This window comes from Aotus nancymaae, unplaced genomic scaffold, assembly GCF_030222135.1.
Source record: "Aotus nancymaae isolate 86718 unplaced genomic scaffold, 86718_ANA_hifiasm-v0.15.2.pri h1tg000018l, whole genome shotgun sequence".
NCBI lineage: Eukaryota > Metazoa > Chordata > Mammalia > Primates > Aotidae > Aotus > Aotus nancymaae.
Genome location: NW_026988430.1, coordinates 11027128 through 11044614, shown reverse-complemented (window position 1 = coordinate 11044614; position 17487 = coordinate 11027128). Strand labels below are relative to the sequence as shown.

The 17487-nt window shown below is 45.2% G+C and overlaps 1 protein-coding gene across 2 annotated transcripts in view; it reads right to left on the bottom strand.

Annotated features, from left to right (window-relative positions):
• Positions 1–17487, bottom strand: part of CDRT4 (CMT1A duplicated region transcript 4) — a 61888-nt gene that overhangs the window by 26332 nt on the left and 18069 nt on the right. The gene's annotated exons all lie outside the window — the stretch shown is intronic.

Below are 17487 nucleotides of genomic sequence, written 5' to 3'. Positions count from 1 at the left end.
AATAACATAAAAATAACTCACACCACAGGAGTTCATGTTTTATACATATTCACTCATTGAGCCTTCCCAGCAAACCTGTGCCTTAAGTGCTGGATTATCCTTTCTTACAGAGGGTAAAATTGAGGCACATAAAGAGGGTTCAGTGACTTCCTGAAAGCCATACGTCTAATACAGTGGAAGCAGAATTCCACGTGATCAGACATGTTGCCCCAGTGCTGCCCCCGCATCTGCCTGGTTGCCCCCACAGCCTCCAAACTGGCCACCCTCCTTCCACTCTTGACCCTGCATAATTTGCTTCGTCCACAAAGCAGCCAGAGTGATAATTTTCAAAAATCTGCACCAGTACACAGCACTCCCCAACCTCTTAGGTCTCTCTCTCTCTCTCTCCCTCCCTCGCCTTTCCCACCCCCGACCACCCTCCAGCCACAATGTCATCCTCTCAGTCCTCAAACTCACCAAACTCCAACCATTTCCTCCCTCTGGAATGGCTTTCCCACCATTTTTACATAGCTGGTGTTGGATCATTTAAATCTTAGCTCAATGTTGCCTTCCCAGAAAGGCTTTTCCTAACTTCCTGCTCTAAACTAGCCACTCAGTCCATCGCTATCACTTCACCTTGTTCCGTTTTCCCGACAGCAGTTAGCGCTATCTGAAATTATTTTACATTTGTTTGTTTACGATTTATTTTCTGCCTGCCCTCTTAGAACTTAAATTCCACGAAAGGAAGGAATCGTTCTGTCTTTTTTCTCATGTATATTCCAGGACCTAAAACTATAACACAGAGCCCTGTGCCAGGCAGCACAGAGGGAGCAAGGTGAAGGCAGCAGAATCCAAGGAGGAAGTCGGCGTCTGCATTTCCATTACAGCATGCGGAACGCCACAAGGACAGAGGAGTGATTCCTCCCCCAGCCTAGGAAAGCTGGGAAGACTTCCCGGGGAAGATGACTTGAGTTTATTTTATTTCAACATTTGTTCCGGACCACACCTGCCAGTTACAGTGATGGATGAGACCAGTGGTCTGCTTTGTTAGTACGAATATCATGTAGAGAGCCTTTTAGAATACAGACTGCTGGGTCTCACACCCAGAGTTTCTGATTCTGGAGTAAGACCTGGAGTAAGCACCAGGAGTCTGCATCTCTCACCGATCTCCAGGTGAAGACCAGTGTGATCTAGGGACCACACGTTGAGAACCACCAGATTGGGCCATTTCCTTGCCACAGATCACCATGAGTATGGCTCAGTACAATGCTATGTGCCACGTGCTATGATAGAAATACAGGCTATGGCTAAATATAGGCTATAGATAAAAGGAATCAGTGGGTACTTCTTGGAGGAGCTGGAATCTAGGTTTTGTTTTGAATAATGAGTAGGCATTACTGAAACAAATCAGGGACGAAAAACAGGAAAAACTTGAGGAAAAGGACAAAGTAGTATATAGTCTTAAAAATTCAAATATATTTCAATATTGCTGAAGCATAAAGCATAAAACAAAGACTGGCTGAAGGTAAGACTGAAGTAAACCCCAGATTGGAGTCCCTTAAAAAAATTAGTAGCAGAAGGCCAGGCTATGTAAAAGCCAGGTGAACACAGCACACTCAGGGAACTGCAGAAATGATGACCAACACAGAGGGTGCTCAAGGGTCAGGGGTGAGATCTCTAGCAAGAAAAGATTGTAAAGCAAAGTAGAATTCAAACCATGGAAGGACCCCACCTTGGGGCTGGGTCCTATGGGGAAACGGAGGGTTCCTTAGCTGGAGGCTGCAGACAGAATTGCCCGGATGTATGGGCAGCCATTCAGTAGAACACTATACGCGATGAAAAGGAAAAGGTTGTACCTACGTGCAGCCACATAAATGAATCACACAAACATAATGCTGAGTGAAAGAAGCCAAGCACAAAGGAGTGAACATGAGTCTATTCCCATAAAGTTCAAAAAACAGGCAAAATACAGGGTTTAGAAATACATTTGGTGTAAAACAAGGGTGTGATTTCCATAATCAGGAGAGTAGTGACCTCTGAGGATTAGAGAAAGGGGTTATTGATGGGAAGAGGAAGGAGGGAGGTTTCCAGAAGCTAGCAGTGCTGTATTTCCTGACATGGGTGGTTGTTACTGAGTGTTCACTTTAGACACAACGCCAAGATGTAAGCTGTATGTCTTTGCTTTGATCACTTTATATTTCAAATTTGTTTTTTAAAAAATAAAGATATAAAGATGGTTGAGCATGGGATGGGGTGGGAGAAGGTGGACAGGAACAGAACAGTAACTGCTAGAATGAAGGAAATGAAGATTGTCAAGAGCATGACTGCAGGGCTATGCACGCAGGTGTGGGGGCGTGTGTGCCATTCACATCAGCATCAGTCAGGAGCCCGGGATTGAGGGTGAGGAGAGATCAGGGGTGACGGGAAGCAAGGGGAAAGCAGGTAGGGGAGGGCTAGGGTCTTTATGAGCAGGGCTGAAATCTTGGATCACTGGGCCCGGGTGGAGAACGCAAAGCCTGGAGATGTGCCACCAGGCAGCCGCACCCATCAAAGAAAGACCCCGCCACCAGACACCAACTTTTAGGCTGTAATTAGCAAGTTGGCCTGTATCTCTCTAAGGACATAATTAAGTGTCTAAATCCAAAACAAAATCTCTCATGTTCCTAAAAACTTAAATACAAAGGTAAAATAAACATTTATTTTAGAAATAAACGATGAAAACTGAAAAGCAAAGTAGGCCAACTATTTCCCAGGCAGCAGGCCTGACCTGCTACAAATTCCTGGTGTCTGGTTTCAGCTGGGCACTCACTGTAACTTGGCCAACCTTTCCTCGTTGACTTTCTGGCACATTCCATGCAGCTCCACCCGCTGTGAGCCATGAAGCTGCTCCCAGCCACCCTCTCTGCGGTAGGCTCCCCACCATGCCATGTGCCAGAGGCCATCAGAGGCTATGTTGGCTGATTCCAACCTAAAGTATCTCCTCCTAACCCTCTTCTGAGTATCCTCCCGCCTGCCTACCTGTGTCATCAGAGATGTGGGTGGCCTGAGGAAATCGGGTCTGGGGGAGCCCCAGAAGGTCCTGGGGAAGATACAGTGCTAGGGTCTGGCCAGGGGCCAGTAACTGGTGGGAAAGTCTGAGCTAAGACTCACAAGCTGGCTGAAATCAGCAAGGGTCCAAGTCAGGCAGGCAGAGCCAGCAAAGTGATATTCAAAGGTCATGCAAGTAACAGAGTCAGAAGTCAGACAGAGCACAGGGGCCAGGAACCTAATGCCCTATAGGAGTATGGCATGGAGGTGCAGACCTCGAATGTTGGCATCAGGCAATGCTAGGTTGGAATCCTGGTTCTGACCAGCTGTGTGACTTTGGGCAACTTCTTAACCTCTCTGGCCTCGTTTTTCTCTGGTGACGTGTCAATGAGCTTGGGGATGGGACCGGGGATGGGGATGGAGATGCCGATGGGTAGAGGTGGAGACCCCTGGGCCGGGCAAGCCTTCAACTTTGAGAGCTGATGCAACCATACCCCAAACAGACCTTGAGCCTGTCAAGAGCAGAGACCAGCACCTGGCCTAGGCTTGGTCCCTGGCACAAGTCAAAGAAGGAAATGTGCACGGGTCCATGAGCATTGTTTTATATATCACCCTCATTGGAGCAGCAGCTGCCTTTTCCAAGTTCACTTCTTCCCTCCCGTCCCTTACTAATTGGAGCTGATTCCTGAGTGACAGCACTAGGTGCTGGGCATTAGCAATCTGAGAGCTGGGTGGCAAGTCCTGGGGTGCAGTTTCTGTGTCTTTTCCTGCACCCTCACCCCAGTCCCTGCTGGTGCACCTCCCTGGCAGCCTCCCTCTGGCCCCGTCTCCAGCACTTTTCCAAATGTCCCTCCTCATGCATGCATCCTTCCCCTTCTGCTTTCAAACCTTGCCAAGTCTCCCCTCCTCTAAAAACTTCTTCCGTTGACCCCCAGGCTTCCATTACTTCTATTTTGCTCCTTTTCTCTACCAAAATCCCCCAGGGAACGGCCCATACCAGCGGCTCCTCTTTCCCTCACTCCAGCCTGGTATCCACACTCACAGCTCTGCTGACAGCCAGGGCAGGAAGGAACCAGCAGGGACACTGGAACAGAGGCACAGACATCAAGCGGGCTTCAAGGAAGTGCAAGTGAGTGCAACACACACATCAATACACAGACATACACCAACACACAGACACACACAACACAGACATACACATACACCAACACACAGACACACAACACACAGACACACACCAACACACAGACACAACACACAGATACACACAACACAGACATACAATACAGACACACACCAACACAGACACACACAACACACAGACACACACAACACACAGATACACACCACAGACACACAACACACAGACACACACCAACACAGACACACCAACACAGACACACACAACACACAGACACACACCAACACAGACACACACAACACACAGACACACACCAATGCACAGACACACACAACACACAGACACACACCAACACAGACACACAACACACAACACAAACACACACCAATACCAGACACACCAACACACAGACACACACAACAAAGACAAACACACACCAGCACACAGACACACACACACCAGCATAGAGATACACACACAGACACTCATACAACACACACACACACAGACACACATAACACACAGACACACAAACCCTGACGGAGACACACACACCTATACATGCACAGACACGCACACTAACGCCTTCCAATATGGCAGTCACGGGGCTCTTGCTGTAGTCAGGGAAGAGGGGGAGCCTGGCCATCCACGATGGAAGGACACGCAGTGCTCAGCATGAGGACTCCAGACCCCTAAGGCTGGCAGCAGTAGGAGGGCGAGAGGATCCCAGAGTTGCTGCACCTGGGGGCAGATCCAGGTGTTACAGGGCCTGAGCGTTCTACAGATGGGGGGGAAAGCCCTCTTTGTGCCCAGCACAAGCACTTAGAAGACATCCCAGAAGGATGACAGGAAAGGGAGGGGGAGGGAGAGGAAGGAAGGAAGGGGGAGGGGGAGGGAGGGCAGAGTCTACCAGGAAGCCTGGAGGAAGCCTGTGACTTGGAACCCAGAAGGTCAGCTGCACGTGGAATCAGCTCCCTGACCCAGGCCAGTGGGTGAGCCGACAAGTGGCAGAGTCTGGATTTGAACCAGGGGACTCGGCTGCCCATGTTCTTAACCTGCGTCACCTTTGTGCTTCTCTCATACTGACTCACTGTAGCTCAAACAAGTGCAAAGCAAGAGCTCTGCACAGACAGTGGGCTCGGGGCTCAGGCCTCCAGAAACACTGCCTGGGGTGGGAGCCCGGGCGCTAGGCCAGCCTCCACGCAGTTGGGGAGAAGGGAAGGGCTGCCTCATCTGCAGAAGCTGTTCTCTTCTGTTCTCTTCTCCCCTTCCCTATCTACACCAAGGTGCCTTCATGGATTATAAGATTTATTACTAATTTTTTGTTTCATTCACTGATGTCTTGTATTCCTTGTTCTAAATTACTTTTTTTAATTTTTATTTTTATAGAGGCAGTCTCACTCTGTCACCCAGGCTGAAGTGCAGTGGCACAATCACGGCTCACTGCAGCCTCAAATTCCTGGGCTCAAAGAGTCCTCCTGCCTCAGCCTCCAGAGTAGCTGAGACTACAGGTACACACCAATGCTCAGCTAAATTGTTTTTTTTTTTTGTAGAAACGAGGTCTTGCTATGTTGCCTAGGCTGGTCTTGAGTTCCCAGCCTCAAACAATCCTCCTGCCTCAGCCTCCCTAAGTGCTTGAGGGATTACAAGCATGATTAATTATTTTTAAATAAGTAACTTATTATTCGCTTCGTAAAAAGCCTCTTAGTTATCTTTACCCTGTAGGTTTCTATAGGTGCTTAATACTTTTTTTAAAGGCATTTACCAGTTCTAGCTAAACATTTATTCAGTCCTGAGCTCTGTGGAGAGGTCACGCATCTGTGGGTACATCACCATCTTCGTTCCCAACCTCCATCACCCCCAGGGGAGGGGCCCAACAAGTGTATATTTTTTGTGTGTTTGTTTGGTTTAAGTAGAGTGATCAGTCCTGGCTGCACAGTAGAATCACCTGGCCATTATTATAGACATACCTGAGCTCCAGCCCTCTGCAGATAAAGTAAATCAGAATCCCAGGAACAGGGCGGGCTTGTTGGCAGGAGTTGGGCATCAGTACGTTTTACAGAGTCCAAGGGGATTGGGTGACCGGGATTGGGGTCTGCTGAAGGGAGGTAATGCTGGGGACTCTGGGGACCCCTTAACAAGCAGGATTATCCTTCGGTGAAAGATGTGACCTTCTCCTGGAAGTTGGGTGTGAGCCTTTTCACTTTCACCTCGAAGGTGACACCCACTGTTCACTTTTCACTTTTTCCCTCTCTGGGGACACCCAGTGTTCCCCCGCAGACTATTGCCTGAGAAGTTTCTGTGATTCACCATCCTTCCTTCACTATCTTGGCCGTTTTCCTGCCTGGCGTTTATATTTTTTCCTCCAGCTGTCCCCTATGCTCTCGATCCCACTTTCCCTTGGCCCTCTCTTTGCTGCAGACAACCATCCTCTATCCATTGTCCTAAAGTGACCCCCAAGCCAGAAGTCAGGAGAGAAGAGGGCTTTGTGACATCAGAACTTGCCATACATCCGCTCCTGAAACTTCTGCCCTGTTTTCTCCTTCTTCTGACAGCTCGGCAGTCCTCAAACAAGGACATTGAAGTGATCATTCCCACTCCCAAGAGTGAACACCTACTATGTGCTGGACCCTAGGCCAGACACACAAACATATAGACACACACACACACACACACACACACACACTCCAACATGCATGATCTCATTTGAGGTCTCTGATCATTTCAACAAGCAGCTACTCTAGGCCAGACACGGCCCACTGCAGAGACAGACAAGACCTGTGTTCCCTTCCTTAGTGCCAGAATCTCCTAGAGGGTCTATTAAGACAGATTGCTGGGTCCCACTCCCAGGGTCTCTGATTCAGTAGATGTGGGGTGGGGCCCAAGAACTTGCCTTTCTAACAAGCTCCCAGCCTTCTTCTGAAATAAAATGCTCTTCAGATAAGCTGGAGAGAGAATGGCTGTCGCCAACAGGCTTTTGAGAATCAGCCTCGTTCTCCCCAATTCCATTGACTGGCCCGTGCTTGGCAGTGGAGAGACTGAGCAACTTCTAACCACCCCTAGGGCCCCAAATGTGAAAAAGTGTCCAAGATGCCAGGAGGACACAGTGCAGAGCAGGCTCTAAAGTCTGGCAGTTTAACTGCAGTCGTCAACTCAGGACAGCACCCAGGGGACAGGCTGGACTGGCTCTCCCTGTGTTATCATCAAGCCCTGTTGACAATCCTTTGTAATGCCTCTCCCTGTATCTGTTCCTCTTCACGCACCCACCACCTCTCTAATCCCAGAGCTCTAAAGTCCCCTCACCTCTCTGCAACCACAGCAAGCACTGACCTTCCTCCAAATCATACTGACTCAATCATGTATTTCCCATCATCTCCTTTGCTTCATGGTTCTCTATCATCTTCAGAGAAAGGTGCATTCTAGAAAACGTCAGGCAGAAAATATCTGTGTTTCAGCCTCAGTTTTATCATTTAGTTGTAAGAAAACATACATCAAGTGGTTCCCCAACAAGAATGTACCTCCTCTCACTGCCCACGAGCCAGTACCTACAGCCTCACGCAGAGCCTTCATTGCTGCTGTTCTCAAAAAGCCTTTCTCTATCCTCTCCTCAAGTCGTTCCTCTTCAAGTCCAGCCCGAAACTCTCTGAATTCATCTCTGAAGCTCCCATGTCCTCAGAGCCTTTCCTTCAACCTTTCCATGAGCCCCTATTTTGTGGCTCAGTGTCCGTAAGCCCTGAGTATCTTCATTCAGTTCTTCAAACAAGTTTTAGACAAGGGAAGGATCTGAGTAAAGTCACAGAGGTGCAGGGCAGCCTGAGCATCTGGAAATGTTATGGAAATGCACAGGTGAGGGGGATGAGGAGGGAGTTGGGGCGGGTCAGTCTGACAAGGTTCTGTTCTCTCTCACAGCAAGTCTGGGGAAGACAGTGGACATCTTCAAACCTGCACAGGCAGTCTTCTGCAGCTTGAAGTGACTCTTTGAGCTGCTTATACCTAGCGCTGATGTGCAGTGGACCAGGGTCCCCCAGGGAGCCAGACCCCTGGACTCAAAAAAGAGCCATTTGAGAGAGACATCAGCCCGCCACCTGCTAGTGCACACAGACAGTGTATCAGGAAACCATGATGCTAATCACATCTGATTCTGTGTTGTCCATGGCATGACTCCAAGCCCAGAAAAGAAAATCTGTAGCCCGAGTTATTTTCCTCCCACAGGGCTTGCCTGGCCTTTGATTGTTGGCTTTGGGGAGGTGCATTTTTCCCTCCTCTGTAGGCAGCAAATTCCCCAAGAGTCAGCAGGCCCTGTATCTGGGCTCACCATGGGTTTCTACTGGTACTGAGAAGGGGCAAGCTGAGCAAACATGCAACGTGACCCTGGTGCTGATCAACCCAGAGATGCCCGATGGGACTCAGGGACTTGGCCTCAGTGCTTCTGGAGTCCCTCTGTGTACCTGCTGGGCTCTGCACTGGGCTTCCTGGTGACCTCCCCAGAGGCAGGAACTAAGCATGACCAGCCCCTTCATTCAAGACAGAATGAATTAAAGAGCTGGGTTCCCAGAGCTGGCTCCAGGTCACCTGTGCACATGCCCCATGCCAGATACTGCTCTCAACTCTGCATGCACTAACTTATTCCGGGCTCAAAACTCCCGGGAATACCTACAAGGCAGCTTCCACTACTCCAATCCCCATTTTACAAAGTGATGAAACTGAGGCACACAGAAGTTCAGTAAGTTGCCCACAGATACACAGTTCCTATGTGGAAAAATCCAAGCGTGAACTCCAGAACATACACCACTAAGAAGGGGCCACCAGGCAGTTCTCCCCGCCTGAGAATTCCCCTGAAATCCATGGTGGGCCTGCCCAGAGCCCCCGCCCTTGCCCAACTCACATGCACTGCTCTTCCTCCTGCCCCCCAAACCCCAAATCACTGGCCAGATGGGCTCAGGTGTATCCTTTTGGCCTGCACACTCAAGTTTTATATGAAAAAAAAAAAAACTGCAGAAAAAACTCGATGTGTTAGGTCAGAAGTTTATTAACTCTCCCTCTTGGTCCCCGAGTTGCCTTTCTGGGTATTGAGTGGCCGCACACATCACCCCTTCCTCGTGGGGTTCCCCTTGGCCCTGTACCTCCAGCTAAGTAAAAGGGGGACATATGATCAAATCAGGCAGTCCACCAGGTGATCTCTGACCTACAGCCTAGAACAATCCTAGGACCTGGCTGAGGACCTGGGCTAATCCAGTTCTCTCTCAGGAATGCAGAAGGAGGTAGGAAAAGAACAGGCAAACGGGCAGCAGGAGCCAAAGCCCAGAGGATGCTCTGAGGAGCACAAAGGCCACGAGGGGTCTTGACAAACCAAACTTCAATGCAAATTGTTCTATAAACTTCTTAAGTCTCTTTGCCTGTACAGTTTTCCCCTCCCTCTCTAATATTGTGTCCTTATCTGTAGAAGGAACTGAGTTTCCCATAGTCTGGATTGCACTGATTACATCTTCATAGTGTCCTTTAGTGACTGCCTCTGTCCCCCTATAAAGCAGCTGTCATATCTAGAGCTTGACCAGCTCTAGGTCTGCTTTTCATAAATGATGGTGTAAATATTTGGAGGTACGGAATCCAGGGCTACTCTCCTTTTCTGCTGTTAGCAGCTATTAACGATTTGCTGACTAGAAACACTATTTCATTAACAGTTGCAGGTTGGTAATATTCTCAATCTATCATTTCTTTTTCATTTTTTATTTGGAATACCTCTAAAGGAGACACTTCTCATCAACTGTTTGATTTCGCTGAATTACAGTCTATGAGAAAGGCAAGACAAATGCTGAATATTTTCCCCTTTATTTGCCAGTTTTCAAAAGAATAGATTGGATATTTGCAAGCTCCAAAAGTACCTACAGTTATTAAGGATTTTTGTAGTAAACTTTTGTAACGAACTAGTTTAAGACAGATATTGGATTTTCTGCCACACAACTAAATCTAAGCTTAGCTGATACAACACATGTAAAGCAGGGAGAAAGGCAAAATGCAATGCAGTATTTTCACTCTCACATCTCCAGAGCCTACAGGGATATCCAGCTTATAGTAGATGCTCAATAAACATTTTCTGAATTAAAGACGAGAACACAATCATTTAAACCTATCAAAATGAATGAAAATGAATTATATGAGCCTTTACTAGAACTTGTAGGTATTGGCAAGAAATGCTAATTCTACCAGATGGCTGACAGCCCAGACAGGAGAATGAGCACCTCAAATAGTAATATGATGGTATAAAGCTGAAGGTACCTGATGACATGGCTTATAATGTCAAGAATCTGGAAATAATCTAAATGCTGATCAAAAGGGGAGACTGATTAAAATATGGAATATCAGATTCATCCCGGGGATGCAAGGCTGGTTCAACATATGCAAGTCTATAAATGTAATTCACTACATAAACAGAATCAAGGACAAAAACCATATGATTGTCTCAACTGATGCAGAGAAGGCCTTCGACAAAATTCAACGGCCCTTTATGCTAAAAACCCTCAATAAACTAGGTATTGATGGAATGTATCTCAAAATAATAAAAGCTATTTATGACAAACCAACAGCCAATATCATACTGAATCGGCAAAAACTGGAAGCATTCCCTTTGAAATCTGGCACTACACAAGGATGCCCTCTCTCACCACGCCTATTCAATATAGTACTGGAAGTTCTAGCCAAAGCAATCAGGCAAGAAAAAGAAATAAAGGGTATTCAAATTGTCTCTATTTGCAGATGACATGATTGTATATCTAAAAGACCCCATCATCTCAGCCCAAAATCTCCTGAAACTGATAAGCAACTTCAGCAAAGTCTCAGTATATAAAATCAATGTGCAAAAATCACAAGCATTCCTATACACCGATAACAGACTTAAAGAGAGCCAAATCAAGAACGAATTGCCATTCACAATTGCTACAAAGAGAATAAAATACCTAGGAATACAACTAACAAGGAACGTAAAGGACCTCTTCAAGGAGAACTACAAACCACTGCTCAATGAAATAAGAGAGGACACAAATAGATGGAGAAACATTCCATGTTCATGGTTAGGAAGAATCAACATCGTCAAAATGGACATACTACCCAAAGTAATTTACAGATTCAATGCTATCCCCATCAAGCTACCAAAGACCTTCTTCACAGAACTGGAAAAAACCACCTTAAACTTCATATGGAACCAAAAGAGAGCCCGCATAGCCAAGTCAATTCTAAGCAAAAAGAACAAAGTGGGAGGCATCACACTACCAGACATCAAACTATACTACAAGGCTACAGTAATCAAAACAGCATGGTACTGCTACCAAAACAGAGATATAGACCAATGGAACAGAACAGAGGCCTCGGAGGCAACACAACATATCTACAACCATCCGATCTTTGACAAACCTGACAAAAACAAGCAATGGGGAAAGGATTCCCTGTTTAATAAATGGTGTTAGGAAAACTGACTAGCCATATGCAGAAAGCAGAAACTGGACCCCTTCCTGACACCTTACACTAAAATTAACTCCAGATGGATTAAAGACTTAAACATAAGACCCAACGCCATAAAAACCATAGAAGAAAATCTAGGCAAAACCATTCAGGACATAGGCGTAGGCAAAGACTTCATGACCAAAACACCAAAAGCGTTGGCAACAAAAGCCAAAATAGACTAATGGGACCTAATCAAACTCCACAGCTTCTGCAGGGCAAAAGAAACAGTCATTAGAGTGAATCGGCAACCAACAGAATGGGAAAAAAATTTTGCAGCTTACTCATCTGACAAAGGGCTGATATCCAGAATTTACAAAGAACTAAAACAGATTTACAAGAAAAAAACAAACAAGCCCATTCAAAAGTGGGCGAAGGATATGAACAGATACTTTACAAAAGAAGACATACATGAGGCCAACAAACATATGAAAAAATGCTCATCATCACTGGTCATTAGAGAAATGCAAATCAAAACTACATTGAGATACCATCTTATGCCAGTTAGAATGGCGATCATTAAAAAATCTGGAGACAACAGATGCTGGAGAGGATGTGGAGAAATAGGAACACTTTTACACTGTTAGTGGAAGTGTAAATTAGTTCAACCATTGTGGAAGACAGTGTGGCGATTTCTCAAGGACCTAGAAATAGAAATTCCATTTGACCCAGCAATCCCATTACTGGGTATATATCCAAAGGATTATAAATCGTTCTACTATAAGGACACATGCGCACGAATGTTCATTGCAGCACAGTTTACAATAGCAAAGACCTGGAACCAACCCAAATGCCCATCGATGATAGACTGGACAGGGAAAATGTGGCACATATACACCATGGAATATTATGCAGCCATCAAAAATGATGAGTTTGCGTGTCCTTTGTAGGGACATGGATGAACCTGGAAACCATCATTCTCAGCAAACTGTCACAAGAACACAAAATCAAACACCGCATGTTCTCACTCATAGGTGGGTGTTGAACAATGAGAACACATGGACACAGGGAGGGGAGCACTACACACTGGGGTCTGTTGGGGGGAAATAAGGGAGGGACAGTGGGGGTGGGGAGTTGGGGAGAGATAGCATGGGGAGAAATGCCAGATGTAAGTGAAGGGGAGGAAGGCAGCAAATCACACTGCCACGTATGCACCTATGCAACAATCTTGCCTGTTCTTCACATGTACCCCAAAACCTAAAATGCAATAAAAAAATATGAAAAGTTTAATTGAAGAGGTATGAAAATAAATGAAGATCATAAAAAAAAAAAAAGTTTCTGAAACAGTTAAGGTAAGGGAAAAGAGATACATCTTCCTTACTGAAGGATTCCAAATAATACATGTAGATACTCCTGACTCCAGGAGGTGGAGCATACCCCTCCTATTTGAGTGTGGACTAGAGTTGGTGACTCAACTCCAGTGAAAACGGTATGGAAAGGGAAAAGGCTGCCTTACACTGGAGAAATGGCAAACACCAGCTTACCCAAGGTTAACATCATCAGTGCTGCCATGTGGATGCACAAGCCTCCTAAGATGTAATCAAGGTACACTTCACCTCTGTGGTATTCCTTCCAAATACCCATAATCCAGTCGAATCATGAGAAAACAGGCAAACCCAAACTGAGGGCCAGTCTGTGACATACTTGACCGAGACTCAAAACTTGAAACTATCAGTCATAAAAAGGAAATACTGAGATTTGTCATACATCAGTGGAGGCTAAGGAGACATGACAGCTGAATGTGATGTAATATCCTGGACTGGATTCTGAAACAGAAAAACTTATGGAAAAACTGGTGAATTCTGAATAAAGTCTGGAGTTAATAGTTTTTTTTTAAGCCTAGAAATAAATTCTCACATATGTAGTCAAAAAAATATATATGGAATATCCATAAAATAGAAATTCAGTGTCTCTAAACTAATGAGCAAATCTATACGTGTAATGATCACAATATATATTTAAGTAAAAATGGCAAGATCTTAAAAATACTACAGTACCTCCCCAAAACAAGCAAAGCCAAAGAAAGTCAATAGCAAATTAGATAAGATGGGCAAAATTGGACGACTGTTGGGGTGCTGAGTGATGAGTGTGTTTTTCATTTTGTTTTCATTCTTTATTTGAACTATTTCAAAACTCATCCCTTGTGAAAAGTGAAAGGGAGATTAAATCTACATTTAAATGTTTGGATAGTCATAGAAGACAGGTCTCTGGAATGCTATGAAATTCCAACTGTAACTGTGGTAACTGTGAAATACATATTTGATCTTCAACCTGTTTCCTGACATACAACTCCTAAAACCCTTACAATTTCAAAGGTGTTGTCCTTTTGTACGCCAGTGAACTGACTGAGGGTTAGCATCCTCTAGGTAGCTTCAGGATGAGACTGGTCACAGACCAAGGCAGGATTAAACGGTTGGGACTTTCAGCCCTCAACCTCTGGGAAGGGGAGAGGAGCCCGATCACCACTAGCCAATGGTTTAATCAATTATGCCTAATGTAAGGGTTCTTAGGTTCTTGCCGAGTTTAAAAGGAAGAAACTGAGGCCAGCACAAGAAGATCCAATGTGAATTTATTCAGCTCCAGGGCGAGGTTCTGTGGTCCAACAGGAGGGACCAGAGAAGTCATGCGGACTCCTCTCAGACGTGGGGTTTTATAGGGAGTGGAGGCGTTCGATTGGTTGTGGGAGAGCAGGGTGTGGGAAAGGGAAGCTTGCTATTGGCAGGTAGGCAGAGTTTGAATGCTATTGGGTAGTTTTACAAGACTTGACTGCTATTGGGTAGATTTACAAGACTTGACTGCTATTGGGTAGATACAAGACTCTACTGCTATTGGGTAGATACAAGACTCGACTGCTATTGGGTAGATTTACAAGACTCAATTGCTATTGGGTAGCTAAGACTCGAATGCTATTGGGTAGATTTACAAGACTGTGTTTGCATTTTGGTGGGGTTCTTTAAGGGAGGGCTAGGCTGTGCGAGGGGGTGGGCGTGTCCAAGCTCCCAGAGAGGTAGCGGGGGTGTCCGAGCTCCCGGTGAGGCAACCGGCCTCACACCCAAGTAATGAAGTTTCCATAAAAACCCAAAAGACAGGGTTCAGAGAACTTCCAGACAGACGAATGCATGGAGGTTCTTAGAGGATGCCCCAGGGTGGGTATGGAAGCTCCCCTCCCCTTTCCCTACACCTCGCCCTATGCTTCTGTATTCTTTGTAATACCCTTTGTAATAAACTGCTAAACTTACATGTTTCCCTGAGTCCTGTGAGCTGCTCTAGTAAATTAATCAAACACAAAGAAGAGTTCTTGGGAACCCCAACTTGAAGCCAGTCAGCCAGAAACTCCAGAGGCCCTGACCTGTGACTGGTGTCTGAATGGGGGACAGTCTGGTGGGATCCAGCCCCTCACTCTGTGGGATCTGACTCTGTTTCCAAGTAGACAGTGCTGAAACTGAATTGGAGGGCACACAGCTGTGGCCACGGCAGAACTGCCTGCTTGGTTGGTGTGTGGAGAGAAACTCCCACACATTTGGTGACAGGCGTTTTCGGTGTTGATTGTTGCTATTAAGTGAGGGAATAGGAAAAAGCACTTTGGGTGCTCTTCCGCTCACTGTAACTGACGGGGAAGTAATGGGACACTTGCTCTCAGTAGGAATGTTTTATCACATGTCTATGTGACGTATTCATTATAGAAAAACTAATGTTAAAAAGAAAGTATGAGAAAGAGTGACACCAATCACCTTTTGCTCCCTGTCTGGCTAATTCAAAGCCAACCTTTAAGTTCCAGGTCAAAGGTCACCTTCCACTGTGGGGCACAGAACTCAAGCAACATTAATGTCCCAAACAAACCTGTTTGGTCCATTAAGGAGTGGCAGGGGTGACTGCCTGCCTAAAGGTGTCGAATTTCAAAATGCTTAAAACACAACAGTAGCCCCAAAATATATTTTGTAAACCACATCTGGATCTAGGCTTCAGGTTGCAATCCCACATAAAAAGGGTTGTGCTCCCAACTACCCACCAGTGTAGAACTGATGTTTCTTCTACTGTCCCCATGGCCCTTTGATCATACTTCTTTTGACGCACTTATATTGTATTACAGTCATTCATGTGCCAATCAGATTATAGCTCTTTGAATAATTAATGGCAATCATTGCCAGCCTCTATTGAGGGTTTATCAGTGGGCAGGCAACATGCCATGAGCTTTACATCTATGATTTCACTTGGCCCTCACAGCCACCCTCGAAAGTAGGTACAATTTTTGAATCCCCATTTTTCAAATGAGGAAACCGAGCCACAGAGAGGTTGAATAATTTGCTCAAGGTCATACAACTAGCATCGGGGTGGGTGGACAGAGCTGGGATTGGAACCCAGGCAGTTTGGATCCACAGTCTACCTGCTTGACCAGCATTTTATTTTGAAAGACAGGACTTGTGTCCCAATCCTATTCAGAGATTCAGTGTCTAGCACTTTAGTTTAAATAAAGCAAAATTAATTCAACAATACTTTCTTGGGCAACTACAGAATGCAAAATTTCCTTCTCTACTTCCATTAAGGCAATACAGAGGGTTGTGTTCATTGTGTCTTACCTGATCCACAAGTTCTTTTCAAGAAAATTAGCTATTGTGCAGATAAACCTTGAAAATACTAGGCTAAGTGAAAGTAGCCGATCACAAAAGGCCTCATTTATATGAAATGTCTAGAATAGACAAGTCTATTGAGACAGAAAGTAGCGTTCTTAGTGCTGGAGGAGGATAGAATATTTGGAAAGTGACTGCTAAAGGCTAAGAGATTTCTTTTTAGGGGGATGAAAATGTCCTAAAAATCGGTTGTGATGACGGTTGCACAACTAGTAAAGAAACTAAAAACCATTAAATTGTATGATGTAAATTGCAAAACTGTATAGAATGTGAATATCTCATAAAGCTGTTTAAAAAGAAAAATATCTAATGAACTCTCTTTTTCCAAATAAATGCTGAAAGTAAGATGAGAAAGAAAATAGATGAAAAATACAATTGGAAAGTAACACACAGTGATAGATTATATTGCTAGCTAAGTGGATATCTAGATAGATGATGGATAGTTTTAGACATCAGTTTCCTGTTGATTTTTCTCTTCATGTTCTCCCTTCCAAATCAGCAACCTGAGAGGATGGGAGATCAAGCAACAAATTATTAAAGTTACTAAGTTATTAAGAAGATTTCAAACAACAGAGAGAATTAAACACCAAGCCACATGTACTAAGTGCTCCCTCCATTGGCTCCTTCAGCACTTTCTTACCGGTTCTGGTGGCCCAAATCTTTTCAGTTATCTGCTATTTCTCTTAGAGGTACCTCAAAAACCAGCTCCAAGTTTTGTTTTCATGATGGAGCACAAGACAGATTTTACCCAGTCAACCTTTACCTCTCAACTCAAGAAAGAGAATGTGGCAATATAGTTATCCAGAAGGGCAGGCAATCCCTTAGGAATTTCTTTTATCTTTGGAACACATTACGTAATTTATTTTGCAAGAGTCTCATAGTTAATTCCATTTCTCATTGGCAACTAATAATATGAGTTCACACTCCCCAAAGTAACTCTGGAGTTACACAGCCTGCTGAGAAGGAGGACTCAAGCAGACCATGAAATATTTTCCACACTTTGAGTGCATACGGTGGGTAATGCATATGCAAATGTGTGTACAGATTCACAATCACAAGCACACAGCTTTCTAGATAGACCTATAAGATTTTCCATTCCCTCTGCAAAATCCATAAGCCAGCATTTCTTCCAACCACAGGTCACCCAGTCCTAAAACATGCAAAATTTTAAGGGTTCCCCTGGGTCTTCTATCTTGGATTCTTGTGCAGTGTTTCTCA